The following is a 16,508-nucleotide window of genomic DNA, read 5'->3' as shown; positions in this document are numbered from 1 at the left end:
AAATGTTAATTTTAACCATACATGTGTACATATACACAAACTAACTTAGATTAGACATGTACGATTTAGTTCCTACTATGTGTCGCGGTAAAAAAAAAAAGTTTGAAAATCTCTTTGCAAACTAACAAAGGATGTTCTTCCCTCAGAAATTTCTTCTCAGGCTTACTATGCATTCAAGAAATCTTAGCATCAGAAGCCTTCAGGGCATCTTCAGGAGCATAGTAGTCTTTGTGGCCACAGTTTCTAGAATTCTTTGAGTGTGAAAAATAGGCCACATGGTTTAGAGGCTCTTTAGAGTAATAAAATAGTTCTCTCATATTTTGTAATATACCATGTATTTTCAGACTTCGCCACTTTCTATGCAAACAAATGACCAACTTCTAATTTCTGCAGATATTAAAGAATAATCAGCATTCCAAGTTTACAGTAACTGATTCCTTTCCTTCTGATTCCAAAATTCTCTCTAAGAGGACTGCTGAGTGTTTTAACCACAGGGCCCATTCACGGGGCTTTGTTGTAAAATTCCTCCTGCTAGCCAAGCTTGCAATACTAGTGGGCACCTTGACTGTACTAGCAAATATAAACAGCCCCCTGATATCTGCTAATAAAACACTGAACAGAATTTTGAGCTCATTTTTGAAAAATTATAATGCAGTCTCCCTTCACCTTATTGTCTGGCAATGATTCTATCTAGTGGGATATTTAAATTTAAGGGGCTTACAGAAATTGTATGTGCTAGTGGCTTTAGGAATACTTTCAGCTGCAAGTAACAGAGAAGCAATAGAGGCATTTAAAGATCCCAGCTAACACATTGTCCAGAGGCAGACAGTTCCTGTTCCTTTTGGGAGGCACTAACTCAAAATGACATTAAGGATTCAGAGGTCTTTTTATACTCTCACTCTGGCACTTTATCCAGTTGCTTTGTCACTTCATGGTTATGGGAAGATTGATAAAACTACAAGCTAGTTATGCTCCTCCGCTACTTTCAAGACAAAATGAAAAATTTAAGGACAAAAGGTTTTTTACAAGTCTCTATAGTTTTAACCAGGAATAAAATCTTTTCTAGAAACCCCTCTCCCAACAGATTTTTCCCTTATATCTTTTCAGCCAGAAGCTGACCACACGCCAAACAAATATTGGTGAAGGGGAACTACATTGCCATGACTGCTAAGACCTCTGAGAGATACTCCCTGGAGATCACCACCTGGGATCTGAATGGAATCAGGGATCAGTTAGATTGCAAGGAGTGATTGGCTGTTGGATGCATGCTTTCCTCTTCTCATTCTGCCAGCAAACCTGGACTGCCTCATCAGAGCAACGGGGTGACCTTTGTAATGCTAGCTCACAGGCTCTTGCCAAAGGAGGTCACTGGTGGGCTTCCTCTATGTGGGGAAGTTTTAAAAACTGAGGAAGCAGGGGATAATGAACTGATACTCTGAAATCTTAGCTTCATCAGAAGAAGCTTTCCTGAAATTTTTTTTATGCCAAATGCCTACTGTAGTGAGACTAATGGTTAGTGGGACTGAAGGTATACAAACCTTGAAATGTTCAGGTACATGAGTCAACTAGAACAAATGGCCAAGGACATCTCAGAGTTTGTTTTTAAAAGATTTTATTTCTTTGAGAGACAGAGCATGAGCAGGGGGAGGGGGGCAGTGGGAGAGGGTAGAAGCAAGCTCTCTGCTGAGCAGGGAGCCCGACAAGGGCTTGACCCCAGGACCCTGGGATCACAGCCTGAGCCAAAGGCTGACACTTAACTGACTGAGCCACCCAGGTGCCCCAGGACATCTCAGTTTTTGTTTTTGTTTTTTAAGACTTTATTTATTCCTGAGACATAGAGAGAGAGTCAGAGACTTGGGCAGAGGGAGAAGAATGTTCCCTGCTGAGCAGGAAGCCCGATGTGGGACTCCATCCCAGGACCCCAGGACCATGCCCTGAGCCAAAGGCAGACGCTCAATCACTGAGCCACCCAGGTGCCCCATCAGATTTTGTTTTAGTCTTCTGTACATCTACATTCCACAAAATCTTAAAAGCAATTCCAAGTGGCTATATTAGGCACCCATGTATGCATCCATGTTAAAATACATTTATAGCAAATACTAAATTAGTTATTCCTTTGTTTGACATATATCTGAAAAATATGTCCCGAATAGATCACTTCATTATTTAGAATGAAATACCATAAATTCCCGACGAAATTCAAAACTGCTCACTAGCATTAGTGGAAATCCTGTGTAGCTGCTCTTACAGAAATTAGCTCCCCCCCCCTTTTTTTATTTTGTTGTATCAAATCTGTTTTATTAAAACCACCAAGTTGATTACTGTTCTACTAAAATGTTCAAATTAGCAGCTAAGTTTTTAAATCTAAATATAACTAGTAGTCATTCCCACATTGTCAAAAACTCAGAGATGTTACTATATGACAAACTATTAGCATAATTAATTTAGTGTTTGAACTTGCCTTGGACTTACATGTTCACACTTACAGACATTATATAGTGATAATGGCCAAAAAATATAGGTCATCTACTTTACAGGGCATTGTGCAAGATATTTTCCAGACATTTTTCATTGAATGCTCACAAGTCTGGGATGTAAGCATTATCTTCAAAATTTTACCTATGAGGTAACTTCTTAGGAAGATGATGTGAACATTCCACAGTTACCAAAATTAGATTTTTTAATTGTCAGGTATATTGAAGTGATTATTATAGAGCTGTTAGGTTAAACCAAATATTTTACATTGGCTACAGTCAATGGAGATTAGAATTATGATTCACTTAATTTGTTTAGGCTATTCAAGTTCTTTGGTTACAAACAAGAGAAACAGATCCTGGTTAACTTTAGTAAAACTGAAACATATTTGAAGGGCATGGGGATCCCACAAGGGTGAATGGCTAGGTCATTTGAAGAGCAAGGAAACAGTCAGTTCCCAGCCTCGAAGCAGCAGGAACTAAGGGACCGGTTTCTTCAGCAAAACACCACAGAGATGATCAGCTCTGGCCACTTCCTGTTGGCATGGCTCACAATTCGTATTTCTGCGAGACTGAATCCAGTTGACCTTGTTTAGGTCACATGCCTTACTATTTTTCCAGGTGGAGACAGGGATCTTGAGTATTGGCACAAAACAGGGAAGAAGAAGTTTTCTAATGGAAAAGGAAGGTGCTGTTTCCAAAAGATGGAGGAGGATACTGGGTTGCAAAAACATGAGATGTCACCAACAATATGTGACAAAGCTGGGATTCAAGTCTTAAACCATTCCAAATCCTTTGCTTTTAACCATTTTTTTTCTCTTCTTTTTTTTTCCTTTTTCTTTTTCCTTCCTTCCTTCCTTCCTTCCTTCCTTCCTTCCTTCCTTCCTTCCTTCCTTCCTTTCTTTTTCTTTCTCTCTCTCTTTCTTTCCTCCTCTTTCTTTCACTTGTTTTCTTCCTTTCTTCTTTCCTTTTTTCCATCACTCCTTAGTAGCATAATCCCAGTGGGGTAAAATGAGATAGACATGTGATAATCATCACATAGGGCACAGCACTGCTGGATACAAATTCAATAATAGCACCAACACTCACAGAAGGGGCTCGGAGAGTCCAGTGGCCATTCTTGCTGGCAGCATCTTGTGCCATGGCCTGCTGTTGTTGGGAAGGCCTGCTGGCAGCCAGACTGCTGATAAACCAAAGCTGGGATGGCTGTGTTGTCTCAGTTCTCCGAGCAATTGCAGAAGTATGTACTTCCTATTTCCGGTGGGCTGATGTCAGAAAATTAACATTATTGCTACTCTTAGGATCTTCCCCAATTTCATTTGTTGTTTAGTGTTTGTTTCAGTATCAGCTCTGGGAAACAGCATTTTGGGTTTTAAAAATTTCCACATTCTCTTTTGAAATAAAGATTTGTTTTTCCCACAAAATTTCCATGGTTCTCATGAATGTACTAAAGAGACAACTCAGATTGCAAGATGTTGCTTTTAAAGCTAAGGGTGTGTTTCAAATTGTAAAGTAGACACCTTTGATATTTAAAAATTTTCACCATTCAGTGTCTTTATTCTTCAAAGCTGTAGCATGTATTATTTTGAAAAGACTGAAGGCTTCATTTGGAACTATGAAACAAGGTTTCTTTTTTTCCTCATAGAATACTGCATGTGTTTTAGTGTAGCTTGGTCCTGGTGAGTAAAATCAAATAGCTAAACTTGAGCAAAAAAAAAAAGAGAGAGAGAGAGAGAGGAAAAAAGAAAAGAAAAAATAATATAAGAATTATTTTTCACTGCCATTTATTGAGCCTGTCAGGACACGGGGTAGGGTACATGCCTGCACAGACCATCTCAATTGATGGCAAAGGTAATTGCTGCTAAAAATAAGTGTAAGTTCAAGAAGGAAATGAAGGATGCAAAGAAAAAAGGAAGCATGGCATTGCTCTGACAGAATGGACTCTGGCTGTGCTATATTGAAGAATTTAATAGGCCTGCATTTGCTATTTTTTAAAAGGCTTCTGAAGGTTAAGTTTGACTTATCAAGCAGAGGTGTTTAAAGATGTTGCTCTAGATCTAGACCACAGGAGTTCCAGTGGATATATATATATATATATATGTACAAGATTTTATTTATTTATTCATGAGAGACACAGAGACAGAGGCAGAGACACAGGCAGAGGGAGAGGCAGACTCCCTGCGGGGAGTCCGATGCGGGACTCGATCCCAGGATCACGCCTTCAGCCAAAGGCAGGCACTCAACCAGGTGCCCCAGGACTTAGATACTATTCTATCTATGGGCAGAATACTATGGGGCCATGAAAATTATGTTGTAGACACAATATTTATTGACATGTGGAAACATTTGTTATAAAATAGTGTGTAGAACATGAGTCTAATTTTATTTTTATAAGATATGTTCATCTGTGTATTCATTAACAAAGGAAACATATAATGTTAATAGTCATCCTCTCTGAGGGGTAAGGCTGTCTTTGAGGGATAGAATCATGAGGAATAGTTACTTTACTCATGGGGTTCCTCCGCAGTTTCCAAATTTGGCAGAATGTACCTGACTGATTTTATAGTCAGGAAACAAAAAATCACTGTGAATACAACCAGTATCTTTTATAATAGTTTTCTCGAAGCAAGAAAGATAAAATCAGGGAGAAAAGGGCCTTTCTGTTTGGATGGTCAAGATCATAGAAAAACTATCTGGGTCACAGAGGAGTTAAAACAACAACAACAACAACAACAACAACAACAACAACAACTAAGGCTCAGTCCAGAGTGCCTGCAGAGAAAGGAAAACAATATGGGATTCAGATTCAAGTGTGTGTTTACATCTTAATTGCAAACCTCTGATTGTCTGACTATACATAAGCAACTTAGCATCTATGACTTTCAGTTCTCTATTTACACCTGAAGGCTATTGATGCCTGTTGTGGAGAATATATCCTGTCCGTAAAGAGTGAGGCACATAGTACACATTTGATAATGATATCATTATCTCATGATGCTGTCAATTCAACATATTCATTACTCATTAAAATGAAAAAAAAAGAACATTTTTATGCTTCCTGCGATAAACTGGAACTAAGGTAGGCTCATGAAGATAATAAATAACTCAATAATCTTAATTCCTTATTAATGTTTGAGTCCAAAGTTCAAGACTGGTTCTATTTAAAAAAAAAAAAAAGATTATTCCTACCCAGTCTTTATTTATGTATGTAATTAAGAAAAGAAAAAAAAAGAATAGATAGACCAGCAAACCAAGTGTCAGTTTATTTAGAAAAAGAATGATTTGGGGATGTCTGGGTCGCTCAGTGGTGGGGTGTCTGCTTTCAGCTCAGGTCGTGATCCCGGAGTCCTGAGATAGAGTACTGCATCAGGCTTCCTCCCTTCTCCCAGAGGGAGAAATCTCCCTCTACCAATGTCTCTGCCTCTCTCTGTGTGTCTCTCATGGATAGATAAATAAAATCTTTAAAAAAAAAAGTAAAAGAATGATTTGGGTTTTTTTAAATGAAATAATGGCAATTATATTATTTACTATGGACTTCCATATCACCCACCTTGACATCAGGCATTGTTTCCATTATTTTGGGGTTTCATGCCTATTTAGTCTCAAGATCAAATGCTGTCTAAATAAATGGAGAGATGGGAGTGGAGTCACTCTATCATTACCTGGCCCCAAACCCCATTACTTTCAAATTCTATGCTTTTCAAATTTTAATGCATATATGAATTTTCTGAGCATCTAATTCAATGGATCTGGAATAGCACCTATGATTCTACATTTCTAACAAGCACCAGCTGATGCAAATGCTACTGGTCTACAGACCATTTTTTGAGTAGTAGACTCCACAGGGGCTCTAGGCATAGCAGTGTATCTGGTCTAAATGTACCTATATTACAGGGAATGTAAGTAGGAAAAATGCAAATCTTGTGATTTCAACCCCCTCTCCAACTCAATATTGCCTTTAAAGTCTAAGTTTCTGCTCCTTTTGTTTCTGTTAACTTGCTCTCTTAAGTCTGCCTCCATCTGGTAAATTGCTACTTGTCCTTTAGGTTCTTCTCAAAGCTGTCTTCTGGGACAAGACTCACCCTGGGCCTGGTGGTAGCCAGGCCCCTAACAAATCCCTATAGGCTGACTGGGATGGCTATGCTCCTACTGGCTCCTCTGCCCATCCTCACTTGATTCACCTGCTCGGTGTCCATCTAAGGGCCCCCTTGTGTCTCGACTCCCTTGTGTAGGGCAGGATGTCCTTCTAGCCACATTCCTCCTAACCAGACATTTTTTCAGACCTGGCAATTCTTAGGATACTGTAGTTCACCTGACCAAAAGTGGTGTTTTCACTCTTGAGCTTTTGCATAGTCTTTTGAGTTCCTTGAGGGGAAGACACCTATAAAAACACAAGGTCATACACAAAGATCCAAATAACACAACAGTATTAAGAGCTTTTTTCTTAAAAAAAATTTTTTTTAAAAAAGAGCTTTTTTTTAAAAAAACATAAAAATATTTCTGTGCCACTGAACCTCCTTTCTATCTGACAGGGACACAGCAAACCTGGCTGAGAAGGTAACATAAGTGAGTAAGGGTGGTCAGTTAGGGGCACTGTCCTGGGGAGTCCACAGCTCCTCTGAGCAGGGCAGCATCCAGCCACCTGCCCACAGGAAAGTGTAGCCAGGGCTGCCAGATTTCCCAGGTGCCAGAAATCCAGATTTTTATATGAAGTCTCCTGCATCAACAAATCTGATTTTTGGTTGTTGTTTAAACACTGTGAAAGCCAAGCCAAACAAATCTATAGGCCAGATGCAGCTGGTTGGGGGAAGACAGGGAGGAACACATGATGTTTTGCATTTCATTAAAGTGACTCTGCTTTTAAAATAATTTTCACTTCTAGCCTGTTGCAACCAATCAGAGCCCAGTGTGAAGCCTACCAGTGTCTGGCATAGTCTGTCCTTGGTGATGGCTTCACTCTCAAGCTGAGAAGTGAGCAATAATGTCAAGTCTTGCTCAAGATACTCTTAGTCCCCATATGTATAAACTTATATACATAGCCAAAAACACCCAGAAGCATCTGGAAAGTCTGGTTCCTATGTCTGCATCAACTGTTAGAGTATTGTTTTTCCTGGCCTGTTTTTCAGAACATAGCTGTCATGTAACATGAGGATTTCAGAGGGCTGGGGCAGCACAGCTAGTTCTGACCAAAATCTGTACGGGCAGTGCACTATCTGATCTCAACTCTAATTGTGCAACAACTTCTCCAGTCAGGCAGAGAAGGTAAAAGGCTTTAGATATTTAGGTTTAGAATGGCAAAAAGAAATCTATGAAACTTGCCCAGGTTGAACAACATGGGGGAAGGAGAAAATTAGTGGGTACATCAGCAATATATTCTGCATCATCTTTAACCATCTCTATCCTGCAAAGCAAATGACTACACCTATAAGAATATATTTGTGGTGCTAAAGACATTACTTTTATTGCTTTCATTTTTGTGCTTTTCCTCCATTTTTGTCTTTATTTTTCAGATAGGAAAACCACCACCAAGATATCTGAAATAATGGCTTCATGCATTATATACCTTGAAGTCCTCCTTGCAAATCAATAGAACTTCAATAAATATTTGTCAGTTGAACAGATGAATACATTATTTTAAATCACAGAGGTTTGAACAATGACATTTTTAAATTTTGTTTTTATTAATTTTTTAAGTTTTTATTTTAATTCCAGTTAGTTAACATACAGTGTTATATTAGTTTCAGGTGTGCAATATAGTGAGTCAGCACTTCCATACATCATCTGGTGCTCTAGAAAGAGAAAGGCTAACACCATATCATTTGTGAAATTAAAGAAACAAAACAAATAAGCAAAGAAAAAATAAGAGCAAAAGAGAGAAAGCAAGACACAGACTCTTAATTATAGAGAACAATGTGATGGTTGCCAGAGGGGAGGAAGTTGGGGGAAATGAGTGAAACAGATGATAGGAATTAGAACAACGACATTTTTTATTTTGTCCTGTGTACTAGACAACAAGTCAGAGGTGCCCATTTATTGTACATAACAATAAATTAATAACAATGAACAAAGCAAGATGCTTACAAGCTCCTTCTGATCACCAATGGACAATATAAAATTTCCAGGGTGGCCACTACTGCAAAGGTATTGATACATGGTATTAGGAGAAAATGTAATAGGAGGATTTGATCTAGTCAGGGTATCAGTGAAGCCTTCCTTGGGGAAGAGATAAAGGATGGATAGGGCTGTTCATTAGGAAAGAAGGGTAGAAAGAACATTCTGGGCCTATGTTAACAAATTATGGCCTGTGGCCCAAATCCAGCCCATCGTGTTTTTATAAATAAAGTTTGATTGGGTTACCACCACACCCATTTGTTTATACACTGTCTATGGCTGCTTTTGCACTGTGATGGCATTATAAAATGGCTCATTGATACGTAGATGGACCTATTCTGAAGCCTAACTACACACACACATACACACACACACACACACACACACACACTGTATAGTATATGGGTTTGACAGCATGCTGTTAACTTCTAACAGTATTTTTCAAACTGCAGGTCACCACACATTAGTGGGTCATGAATCAACTTAGTGAATTATAGTGATTTATATCAGTGCTTAAACATAAAACAGGAGAAATATTTTTTAAATATTGTAGCAAATCACACATAACAAGAAAAGATACTTGGTGGAACATTTTTTCAAATATACATCCATATACCAAATCATAATGAGAAATATGTATTTCTTATTGTGAGCCATGGTTCAAAAGGTCTGAAAAAAACATGTGCTCATAGAATAAATTGATAATCCTCTTTTTAAATGTTAGTGTTAAAGTGGAGGTCCCAGGTAGTTTTTTTTTTTTTAATCAATAGATAATTTATGTATTATCTCAATTGATGGGTTCCAATTTTTATGTTTGTTAGAATCAATATGTTTTGGGGGACACCTGGGTGGCTCAGTTGGTCTGAGCCAACTGAGTGTCTGATTCTTGATTTTGGCTCAGGTCATGATCTCAGGGTCTTGAGATCAAGCCCCAAGTCCAACTCCCCACTCAGCAGGAGTCTGCTTGTCCTACTCCCTCTACCTCTCCCTTCCAAAAATAAGAAAATAAATAAATCTCAAAAAAAAAAAAAAGAATCAGTATGTTTTTGAAGATGAATACTTAGTACCATTCACATTGTATTTACTCAGAATATTTTCAAAAAGTATATTCAGTTCATAATCAACCACATTTAATGACAGATAAGTCCAAAATCTAAAAAACAAACAACAAAAAACTCAAAAGGAGATCTAACACAAATCAGTGGATAAAAGGAACCCATCACCAAATTCTATTACCTCTACTATGCGCAGTGACCAAAATCACTGCCAGAAATTAAAAGGCTTAATCTGCCATTTCTGTACTTGAGTAATGGTTTCCAATAATATCCTGATGACAGCAGATTTGGTTTCAGGGAAACAAAACAAATGCCTATTCTGCTAAATAATTTTGTTCTTGCACCTCATCCACTCCATATCTAAGTCACTCTGAAATACACTTGCATACACAGCCCATAAATGATTAAAGCTAAGCAACCATACACTTGATCATGCCGGTCCTCCCTGGGACCCACCTTTCTTCGCCAACAAAGGTCACAGTAGTTATCAAAGATTTTCTTTGTTTAAGAATTAGAATAAATACTAAGTAATTAATCAAACTGTCATCAAAGGACAGTTCTCCCTATTGTTTCATGATCATGAAACATGTCATGGGGGCATGACAGAAAAAGTGTGGGTGGCACTGTTTATAGCATCCAGTTTGCAAAAGGATGGCTGAGAGAAGCCTGGTATGTATTTTCCTGGTATGTCACACCTATAGGCAATACACTGGGGGTGTTAGGGATGGAAGGGATTTACAGGTCATGTAGTTGGAACTCGTCATCTTACTGATGAGAAAAATGTGTGGTGATGTGACCTATTGGGATTCAACCCAGGTTTCTGTGCATCAGCTGAGTACACTCTGCTGCCGCTGCTCTGTGAAAACACCCATGATTGTAAGAAGTTGAGCCCCTGAGTTTGGCAGGGTCTGTGAGTCTAAGTCTCTGAGGGATAGAAGGACAGAAGTCTGAGCAGCCTGGGACTCTGCATTCCACCAGGCCTGCTGATTCCGGGAGGAAACGGAGCAGTCATCTTGCACACTCTGTTTCCCGAGTAACACTGAAGGCATCGAGGCAGGTGCACCAGACATCTGCTTCCTACTCTCCATCAAGGGCACCCTGAGCCTCCACTCTTGCATTTTAGGGAGAAGCCATCCTTGCATTGCATCCACTGTGCATTCCTATCCAGGGGTGTACATTCATTTATTTATGAAACACGTATGATATGCTGAGTACAGGCTATGTGCCAGATACAGTGCTGGACCTTTCAGAGAGAACAATAAAAGCACAGTACGGGGAAGAATGTTATAAATGGCACCCCAATGGTACAAACACAGAGTGAGAATTAAATTATATTTATTGCATCTAGCTAGCTAGCTTGAAGTTACATTCAAAGACTTTAGATTCACACAAAATTATTGCCGCCAGCCAAATTTTCACCAGCTTGTCCCACGTTTTCTAGTCATGAAGATGCCATTGGAAGCAACTTGGAAGAATTTAGAAACCTGGCGCGGGGCCCGGGTGTTACTATGTACAAGCTGAGTGACCTTGAGCAAATTCCCCCATTTCCGTGATCATCAGTTGCTCTTTCTTCAGCAAGCTTGACAGCACCTGTCTCACAGCTTTGTCAGAGCTCTAAGATGATGCATGAGTGCAGAGCGGCCGAGAAGCAAGTTACTTCCTCTCTCTGTGCTTCCCTGTCTTTGCTCGTAAAATCTGCATAATAGAATCCCTGTCAGGCAATTGCTGTGGAAATTAAATGAGATGATGATGTCTTCAGTACTAAATACATTTTAGTTATCCTACAAAAGTGTCCTATGAACTGTAAAATGTTAGCTAAGAATAAAATACTATTAACTATTAAAGTTAAGCTCAGGGGCTTGCCTGGGGGCTCAGTCGGTTCAGCCTTTGCCTCGGGCTCAGGGCCTGATGTCGGGGTCCTGGGATCAAGTCCCGAGTCCCGCATCGGGCTCTCCACTCAGCAGGGGCCCTGCTCTCCCTCTCCCTCTGCCTGCTGCCCTGCCTACTTGTGCTCACTCTCTGTCAAATAGATAAATAAAATCTTAAAAAAATAAATAAAATTTAGCTCAGTCAAAAGGAGAATCCCAGGACCAGAATCATCCCAAGGTGCTACATATCCAGGTGACTGGATAAAACTGTCAGATTTCAGATTTGGTGCTGTCCCGGAAGGTCACATAGATGGCTCTGCTCGGATTGTGATGTCATAGATCTGCCCAGCTGAACATAGGCTTCTTTTCAGACCCTCTTCTCTCCACTTTCTTTTAGACCACTTTTCAAAGAGTAATTTCTAAGGTATTTATTTTAGTCCTGTTTACGTAGAAAAAAATGGTAAAATGACACCAAGGTTTTCTGTCTCAGTCTGCTTATTCGTCCTATTCTTTAGTACAGGAAGAATGATTTTCCGTGTCCTTGAAATGTTGTGTCCTCAAACTGAGACAGCACAGCACCAAAACAATTTGAAACCTAAAGGGTGATCTGGGTAGAGAGGATGTAATTACCCACCCAAATGTGAAATTACAATAAGAAGACTCACTATTCTTCTCTTTGGGTTTGAGCCCATCACTCTTTATGGGTGCTAATGTACTTCTTCCTCAGTAACCATTGGAAAATTGACTGGTAAGCATTCTTTTGACCCATTTTTTGAGATGGTTCAATTCAGATAAAAAAAGACAAAATCCATTGGAGACTTTATCTTATTCATTCAAATGACCCATTTTCAAAACAACCTTTTTTGGGGGGGTTAGAATTCACTCAATTTCTATTCATACAATAGCTTGCATGTGGAAACAAAACTTAGTATCTCAGTTGGTGGAAGAAAATAAGCCTGATTAAAATATTAGCACTCCTCAAATCCAGACTTGTTCAGTCAATAGTAAGCTAGAGTGTATGAAGAAGGTATTTAGCTTAAGTCTGCAGAAGGAAAATGACTACCCATGCTTTTTAATTATTGGCCTTATGATTTTTGAAATGCAAAGAAGAAGGAGGAAGAGGAAGAGACGAGGAGGAGAAGAAGAATCTTGTTGCAAAGTATGGACAGATTCAAATGAGCGTCAGTTGAAAATTCCAGCTACAGTCATCCAAATAAATATGCATGTCTGTGCCTGTTGCATAGTTAGGAGACAATTACCCTGGTTTTCACATTTTCTAGTGAAGAGTGCTATTCTGACTTAGCTGTCCTGGAAACACCTGCTCTGTTGTGTAATATTAATGAACTTGAGTTTGAAGCTGCTAGCTCTGTACCTCTCTTTGTGAATAATAGGACACACATAAATGATTAAAATAAGGCAACCAGAAACCTGATCCTGCCTGGCCTTCTTGGGATCACATTCATTTATCAGCCCACCAAGGTCACTGACCTTGATTACCCAGAGCCTAGCTACTAAAATGATTAATTGATCCATTCTCTCATTTCACTCATTTAATTTAGGGGTAAGGGAGAGAGCAAAAATATTTTTGTGAGCAATCTTACTTCATTTGCTGCATCCTCTAAAGTATTTATTAATGGTAATGAGAAGCATCAATATAGGTTACAGCAGAGAGAAGAATAAACAAAGCAACCATAGCTCTTCATAAACATCTTCCTCATATTAATTAACTTGTGATCCCAAGTTTAAACCTCTACAAGTCTCTATACCATTCTAACTTCGAAAGGTGTGTAGGTGTATGAATTGAAAGAATATATGGGAAGATCTGGAGTTCTAATTTTATTTCTGCAAAAGAAATAATTAAGAATTTTTTTAAAGATTTTATTTATTCATGAGAGACACACACAGAGAGAGAGAGAGAGAGAGGCAGAAACACAAGCAGAGGGAGAAGCAGGCTCCGTGCAGGGAGCCCAGTGTGGGACTCAATCCAGGGTCTCCATCCCGGGTCTCCAGGATCACACCCTGGGCCGAAAGCGGCGCTAAACCACTAAGCCACCAGGGCTGCCCAATTAAAGAATTTTTAATATGTTTAGTTTTATAATTACTGGAGAACTCTAATGTTGAGTATAACATCATTTTTCTCAAAACTTCAAGGCAAAAGTTGTCCATTAGAAGTCTCTTGAAAAAAAAAAAGGTTTCCTACAAATGATATTGCTGTCTTCTTCATGCAATAATAAGCATAGAGAATATAATAAAAGCATATGTATAAACTAATTAATTTTCATTGTAGGAAACAAGTAATCAAAGGATTAACTTATTCTAACCATCTGGGCAGCATCATACAACATTGTAAAATGATTAAAATGGGTTCTACTCAAAGTATATTGATAAATATTTAACAACTGCTTGGGGGATGGGAGCCCTGATTTGTTGTAAGTACAACCACTGGGACTGATTTCAAGCTTTCATGTAAAGTCGGTGAACACAGAGTTAGGAAGAAATGTGCTCTAATATACCACTGTATGATATTTTCTTCATACAGAATCTGCCAGATTGAGCAAATAAGAAGCCAGAATGCTCAGCTGAATCTGAATTTCAGGTAAACAACAAATAATTGTTTTAGTATTAGTATATCCATATAATATTTGGGGCACAACCATACTAAGAGATTTTCCGTTGTTTATCTGAAATTCACATATAACTGGGCATCCTAGATCTTATCTGACAATCCTGATGTAGACACCACAGGAGTAAAGAACCTCACGTGCATAAATAAGAGTAAAATGTAATGACGAGTCTGGAGTATTTATTATCTTTTTTTTAATATAATTTAAATTTTGAGTTTATATAATCTGCTTTTCCATGATGACTCTGAGTATGCAGAATTCCTGAAAATTTAACAATCGGTCTTTGCAAGTCAGTTCTAGTACACTTCTGATATTTTACATAAAGTTGTAAAAGAGTTCACCAGAATTAGACTTTGAAAACATGATGATACAGAGTTTAATGTTTAAAGTGTATCTCAGCTCATAGTACTACTACAATTTTAAAATAACTTATAGACATGGCTTCATTAAATTTCACAGGAAGTAAATTTCATTGCAACCAAACTCTCCCAACCTCCACCCCACCCTCCAAGCCCCACTCCCCTGGGAAATTTCTCTGTAGCAAGGAAAAGTACATTTTTAAACTTCTTTCTTTCCATATTTAGGGATTTGTGTGGCAGCTGGCCCTCTTTAGAACTGAGTGATCTTAATGAAAAAGCTCTAACTTCAAAGCTTCTACTATTTTTCTATGGGGCTAAAGGGTGGGGATCTAGAGTAGAAGGTCCTTCTGTTCTTGTGTTTAGCTGAGCACTTTGATCAGATGTTGGTAATGCAAAGATAAACCTGGAATTTTGCTTGGGGTAAAGGTGAAAAGTCAGCACTAATCCACAACACAGTAAGTAAATGGGGTTGGGAGTGTGTAGGTTTGCAGTTAGGGGAGAAACATGATGCAGAAGAGCTCTAGAGACCAGGCCACTGAGGAAGCCAAAACAACAGTTTATCTAATTGTGCTTTGTTTTGTTTTGTTTGTTCTTTCTTTTTATGCAGAGGACCACATAATCATAGGCGCCTGATGCAGGGGCACAGAGATGGACCTGGCTGTTCCAGTGTGGGCTTCTGGGGTCTCTGTGCCACCTCCTTTAGCTTCACAACACACCCACCCCTCTTGCCCTGTGTGCTACTAGTAGGGTTCTTCCTCAGCCTCAGGGAGCCAACTGAGTGCAGCTTTCTTTTTCAGGTAATAGACTTCGTGAGGGTTACAAATATGGAGCACTTCGCAAATTTGCTTGTCATCCTTGCACAGAGGCCATGCTAATCTTTGTATCATTCCAATTTTAGTGTATGTCCTGCCAAAAGGAGTACCAGTTTATCTAATTTTTAAAAATTAAATAGATATATACATATATGAAACAGATGTCCTTCCCTGAGTCAAACATTATGCTCAAAGGCATTTTTAAAATCAACTCATTTTTTTGGACATTTGGGGCATTCCTATTTCATGGTAAAAACTTGCAGTGTGAATGACCAATCGCCCCATATCTATATTATTTTCTATTAGACTAGGTTTCCTTTTAGGTTTTCTTTAAGTGAGGAACCCTCAGTACAAATGCTTTTTCCTATTTATACATTCATATATGATCTAATTTAATTTTCATTTAATTTAATTAGCATTTGCATTAAATGTTAATTTCAGAAGTCAAGGGAGAACATAAAGGTAGATGCTAGCTATAGCACTAAAAACAGTAGTCTGCATTTTTTGTCCGAACATGTACCTGACAAAGATTCTGCATAAAAAATTGTAAATTTGGATATCAATACTGGTAACTATCTAGAAAGTTCTATAATCTAGTTCCTTTTTCTAATTTCTGATATTAGGAAGTTAGTTATATGGCAAATAGGAACAGTTATTAAACATGTTTGCAGTTTCTTCTAGTACTTTGGTACTAGAACTAGTAACAGAGAAGTATTCCTACAGGGTCTTCATTTTTGTTTATAAACTTTTTTTAGTTTCCAAATTGAGTTTTGACTATACCAGAAATCTGTTATATTATTGGTAATAACTGAGCTACACAGGGCAGCCCAGGTGGCTCCTTGGTTTAGTGCCTCCTTCCACCCAGGGCGTGATCCTGGAGACCCAGGATTGAGTCCCACGTCGGGCTCCCTACATGGAGCCTGCTTTTCCCTCTGACTGTGTTTCTGCCTCTCTCTCTCTCTCTCTGTGTCTCTCATGAATAAATAAATAAAATCTTTTAAAGAAAGATAATTGAGCTACACAGAATTAAATCATTGCACTAGTATAACTACTTAATTAAACTGGTATTGACTAGCTCAAAGGTGTATCCTAAAATTATTTTTAAAGATTATATCATTTGTCAAATTCTCTATATTACCTCAACCAGTGATGAAAATTAATCTCCTACATTTTACCATTCTAAAATGAAATTGAATGTATTTCCA

General features: G+C 38.5%; 1 long non-coding RNA gene and 1 pseudogene across 1 annotated transcript; one reads left to right on the top strand and one right to left on the bottom strand.

The window, feature by feature from the left end:
* The first annotated feature begins 11,856 nt into the window (after positions 1–11,856).
* On the top strand, positions 11,857–15,610 carry LOC118353246 (uncharacterized). Its single transcript, XR_004811831.2, has 3 exons — positions 11,857–11,932; positions 14,048–14,104; positions 15,099–15,610. It is a non-coding gene; the product is annotated as an uncharacterized LOC118353246 (long non-coding RNA).
* Positions 15,310–15,410, bottom strand: LOC112645675 (U6 spliceosomal RNA; annotated as a pseudogene).
* Positions 15,611–16,508: the final 898 nt, after the last annotated feature.

The sequence above is a fragment of the Canis lupus genome, chromosome 1 (assembly GCF_003254725.2).
Source record: "Canis lupus dingo isolate Sandy chromosome 1, ASM325472v2, whole genome shotgun sequence".
Taxonomy (NCBI): domain Eukaryota; kingdom Metazoa; phylum Chordata; class Mammalia; order Carnivora; family Canidae; genus Canis; species Canis lupus.
The sequence above is the reverse complement of the archived record's forward strand: the minus strand, read 5'-3'. Positions and strand labels throughout refer to the sequence as shown.